Source organism: Marmota flaviventris, chromosome 8 (genome assembly GCF_047511675.1).
Source record: "Marmota flaviventris isolate mMarFla1 chromosome 8, mMarFla1.hap1, whole genome shotgun sequence".
Classification (NCBI taxonomy): Eukaryota; Metazoa; Chordata; class Mammalia; order Rodentia; family Sciuridae; genus Marmota; species Marmota flaviventris.
The window spans coordinates 82,730,215-82,735,927 of record NC_092505.1 but is presented as its reverse complement, the minus strand read 5'-3'; the positions used below and the strand labels follow the sequence as shown (position 1 = coordinate 82,735,927).

The 5,713-nt window shown below is 30.4% G+C and overlaps 1 non-coding gene across 1 annotated transcript; it reads right to left on the bottom strand.

The window, feature by feature from the left end:
* Nucleotides 1-3,324: 3,324 nt before the first annotated feature.
* On the bottom strand, nucleotides 3,325-3,450 carry LOC114099060 (small nucleolar RNA SNORA77). Its single transcript, XR_003583830.1, has one exon. It is a non-coding gene; the product is annotated as a small nucleolar RNA SNORA77 (small nucleolar RNA).
* Nucleotides 3,451-5,713: the final 2,263 nt, after the last annotated feature.

The following is a 5,713-nucleotide window of genomic DNA, read 5'->3' as shown; positions in this document are numbered from 1 at the left end:
GATTCATGTCAGGTTATGTAGATAATTGCTATCTAAAAGAACAGATCATTATAAAAATTGACCACATGCTAACATGATAAATAAAATGGTTATTAATGCATTATTGTAGCACATATTATCCTCATTCTGAAGACAGGGCTCTGGTTTAAAGATTTGACTCCAGTGAAAAACATTAAAGACTCTTGGACACCTCTAACACATTAGCTAGGGAACAGGTCTTTGGCTACACTTCAAATCACATTTATTGGAATAATCTGTGTATATTTGTTAGAAGAAAACTGAACTATAATTCACAGACACATATTTTAATAGCTTTTCTCCTTGTAAAAGAACCAGTTATCAACAGAATACAAAACAGAGGAAGAAAAAATTCTGCTTGGGAAAACTTTTATCAAAACTAGTAAAATTTATCATCATCATTCTTTAGTAAAATATGTGATAGGGATTTTCAGGAAGGGCTTAATAGTAATTTCCTAAAAGAATACACATTAATAAGAGTTCTGCCTACCTGTTTATGCAGGTATGAATAGACTTAAGAAAAGGAAAACACTCTCTTTCATACTAATTTTATCTTTTTGTTCTTATTTTCACTTGGATGTAAAAAGCTTTTATTGATAAAGTGAAGCAGTTCTACACTTAATTACGAATAATTTTTTCTACTTCAAGTTCACATAAAACGAAAGTCTATGAAATAAAATATGTTTCATGGAGACATTTCCTCATGAATATAATATTTCAGACAAGATTTCATGGGGAAAATATGTTTTCTTCTTCCACAGGTGTAAAAATTCTTTCAAGGAGAGCAGTTTCCTAACAAATGAAAATATTTTCACCTCCAACCAGCCTTGAAAATCTTACCCTTGGGAATAATGAACTTTACAGGGATGCTAGGCCCTTGTTCAAAACCCATTTTGTCAAAGGCTGATTAAAATATATCATTTTCCCATCTGTGAATTTTGCATTCTACTGCTTATGACAACTCTTCCTTTTCTCCTCTAAGACAGAGATATTTCATCTTAATGATGATTATAGACTATTATTATCATCATGTGACTAAGAAGGTAATAAGAGGAAAGTTGTATTTGTTATTCAGAACTGATTCTCTGAACATATCAGTATGTGCTCAGAGTAGTCAAATGAAGAACCACTGGTGGCTGAGATTTATTTAAAACTTAGTTTAAATGTTCTTATATACTAAAACCTCATCCAACATGTTTGTTATTGGTTGGATTCATATAAACCACAAGTCAAACTATGGCCCTCAAAATATGTAATGATTATAAAATCAATGAAGTTCTTGAGACTTATGGCCTACAAAATAAATTCTTATTCAGTCTGTTTATATTAGCTATGTTAGATGCAAAAGTAATACTAATTGAACTAATTCTAGCTTTATAAAATTGAAACAATTACTTCATTTCTTTAATTGATAATAACATATAGCAACATTTGAACAGAAGTTCAAAAGTATATTACATTTCCTGTTAGGACAAGAGATTTTTTAATAATGTAATTGAAAAATATGCATAACACATTATAGAACAAAGTACAGATCAAAATTCACTCATAACTAATCTGAAATTCATGTTTGTATAAGCACACACAAGCAGCTACATGTGCACATGGACCTGTGTGCACTGTACAGCTGTGTAGGGTATATTCAATTTTGAGTCATAACAATATAATAACAAATACAAAAAAGTGAACAGCAATGACCATAATATGTAGCATGCTAAAACCTTTAACAGAAATGGAGCAAATTCAAATTATGCTTCATGCATGTAGGATTATGTCAAAACAAACCCCACTTTTACATATAACTACACTGCACTATTTTTAAAAAAAAAAAAATAAATAAGTTATTCATACTTTTAAAAATACCCTTTTATAAAGTTCAAAAAATAATTAATTGCATGCATTTCTAAAATTATTATTTATGAATACACAGACATGCAGTAAAGCTCCGTAAAACTGAATGATAAAACAGGAGTCTGAATGATAAATACCCCACTGCTAAGAGGCAGGAAAATAGACAGAGGCATGCACATGATAAGACAGAGGTTGGTCCAAGTCTTACTTAGCTTTTTTTTTTCTTTCTTTCTTTCTTCTTTCTTTCTTTTGGTTTTTATTCAACTTCATATTGAAGTAGAAAATATTTAAAGAACAGTTCACTTTTCACAAATGTATACCCCATAGATTTTCATAAATTGAGCCTACACTTAAACATTTAGATCAAGTAACAATGTTAAGAGTATCTAGGGAATGTGCTACACATATAAAATGGAATAGTATTCAGCCACCAGGAGGAATGAAATTCTGTCCTTTGCAACAGTGTGGATGGACCTAGATGTCATTATGTTAAGTGAAGTATGTCAGGTACAGAAAGGCAAACACAGACAGACCTCACACCTATGTGGGATCTAAAATAATTGATGTATGGGAGTTGAGAGTAGGATAGTAACTACCAATCACTGGGAGGAAGAGAGGAGGAGAGGTTAGTCATGGGACACAGTGTTATTATTTGAGAGTAGTAGCAATTTCTGGTGTATATGGCACAGAAGTATCAATATAATTAATGATAGAGCTTTATATATCTTAGAGTACTTAGAAGAGTGTTATTTGAATGTACTCACTACAAAGAAAGTATAAATGAATCAAAATATCACATTGTATTTCATAAATATGTATAAATATTATATACATAATACAAAATAAAATGACAAAAAGAGTAACCTCTAATTCATTTATTAACTCCTCCTCCTGTCAAGAGTAACTATTTATCCTGACTACTAGCAACCTAGATTAGTTTTTGTAATTTATGAAAACAAGACTACACAAGATGTATTATAGTGTCTTTTATTTTGCAAAATAGCTTTGTGATTTTTATTCATATTTTCAAGATGTAGTTTTGAAGGGTTAAGTATTCCCTTCATATAGTTTCATTTTGTAAATATGTCTCAATTCATTCAGCCTTCTTCTGGAAATAGATCTTTACATAACTACCAAATTGAGGCTTCTACAAATATTGCTAGAACAAATCACAAGAATACTTTTCTTTTGTTGAACATGTGTATGCATTTAGGTATTTTTCTAAGAGAACAACTGCTGGGTCATAGGGTCTGTTACACCCTTTCAACTTTAGTAGATCCTGCTAAAGAACTTTCCAAAATCATTGTAGTAGTTTTTACTATAATGTTCTACTATTATGTTCCATATCAGTGCCAGCATTTGTTATTTTCTATCTTAACTATTCTCATACTTATCTAATGAATATTGCTTAATTGCCTATCTGACATAAGCTTTTTTTTTTTTTTTTTTTAAGCACCTTCCGTTCCCAGACAGCTGCATTTCTCCTGACATATCCAGGCAGCCACTGTACCCTGGAATATTTCTCTGGTAGAGAGAAAAAGTACCCGCCGGAGGCTACAGTTGGGTGCTGAGTATACTTGCTATATTATTTTGAGAATTGTATGTGCACATCTTCTTCCTGTTTTCTACTTGGTTTATGTTCGTTTTTTTTTTTTTATTGTTGTTGTTGTTGATTTTCTTTTCATATCTAGATATGAATCTTTTGTCACATATATGTATTAGAAACACTTCATTTTACTCTGAGTCATCTGTTTGCCCAATTAATGATACTTTTAGCAATTTAAAAAAAAGCTTTAAAATACAGTTCAATTTAGAAAAATTTCTCTTATAATTATTGATCTCTCTTATTTTAAACTTAGTTCTCTCTTCTAAAGTCACATAATGAGTTGTTGATTTCTGTTATAACTACATCTATCTTTATGTGTGATGTGAAACAAGAATCAAGATACATTTACTCCCACGTGGTTATCCAACTGACCTACCACCATTATTAAAAACAACAACAATAATTAGCCAGTGCACAATATTTTTTATTTTGAATGGTGAATTATAAGTACTAATTATGTTGTTAAAAACATTTAAAATCCAACTAAGTAAAAGTATACTAGAATGAAGTAATGAAAGAAAAAAATCTAAAGAAATGGGATAATGTTTAATATTGTTCTAATTATCTTACATATAAAAAATAACTGAAAATAACAATAATACAAAGAAAAATAAAGAGCATATGTGAGGCAAAATTACAAAAATTGGATTCTTATGATAGCAACTATTCAGTATACAGATCAGATCATATTGGTTATCTGAAAGTCTCCTGAATAGACAGAATTAATATAGGCAATTGTTTACACAATTGATGGAGAAGTCAAATAGAACAGAGGCTCTTAAAGGTTTCTATTAAACCCAGAATTGTTAACTAAAGAAAGCAGCTTCTACACTTAGGACTGCGGAACAAAGGAACTGGAGTTCAAACTCATTAGTGGGGTGTGACCTCATCCCCCCAGGAAACTTATGGGCCCTGAGAGACTGGTTCTAAGTGTGGCAAAGCAGCTGGATTCTGTGAGGAACTGCTAAAAGTCTGTGAAAGATACAATTGCTCCCATAAAGGAAAAAATACATAAAATTTCTTCTCCGTTCCCTCTGTTCTCCAGTATGCCTCCAGTGTCCCTTATTGGTAGAATATGACAGAAGGTCAACTATCAAAAACAAATGTGTGTAAGTCTCAGTTTCAGCATGAGAAAGCAAAGTATCACGCAGATTGCAGCTGATAGACAATAGATTAATAACGACAGTATGACAAAACAAATTTGAATATTAAAATTGTTAAATTATTTCACATTTGGCTTAGTTGAAATTTAAATTAAACACTTGATGATGTATTCAGGCTCAAGTCAAAACAATGAAATTTAATTCAGAGTGCATTGTATTTGTTTATATGGCATTGAATATTATTACATATTTTCCAAGCTTACAATATTGAATAAAACATTGTTAATTTTTATTTTATTTTATGGATTCCTATAATACAAATTATTTAAGTCTGATGTAATGCCTTTTTAATGTTTATAATCTACAATTTTTCTGTTTTGTAGATGTATTACTTTTTTTATTACACAATTTCATTTTACACATATTTATGAGGACAGTGTTTAATTTGATATATGTAAAAAGTATAATGATAAAAATAATGGTTATAGAGTTTCTACAAGATACAGAATAAATTGTTGTATGGGATCACTCCACTGTGTACTATAGAGAATGCTAGAACTCATAGCACTTAACTGAATTTTGGTACCCACTATCAAACTCTTCTTACTCTCCTCTTTCAAATCATCTTTTTGGCTTCCACATACATATGAATGAGAACATAGGTCATTATTTTTGTTATGTAAATATTACTCTGCCTCCATATTCTTTTTCCAGTAATTGCTACCACTCAAACTTTGTGAAATGGTCACAAATATAGTCCCAATATATCAATATGATTTCAGCCACTTCCTTTAAAACTTACTATGCTTTTTTAAACTCATTCTTACATATGCTTGCTACTGTAAATAAAATACAAAACTTTTAGATAATTTGCATATCAAAAGTGCACATATTAACTCATTTAGAGAATGATGTGTGGACAAAAAATTTATCATTTGAATTGTAATATTTTTATGTGTTTGGCCCTAAAAAATGGTTAAAAGTTTATTTTCAAATGTGTTACAAGTTTATGGGGCTGTACATACCCATGTTGGAGGAATCTAAAACTATAAGAGAAACACATAATTTTTGCCCATATATACTTATTGGCGTTTTCTACTTCCCACCAGAAAAATGAGGTCATACAAGGGAAAAA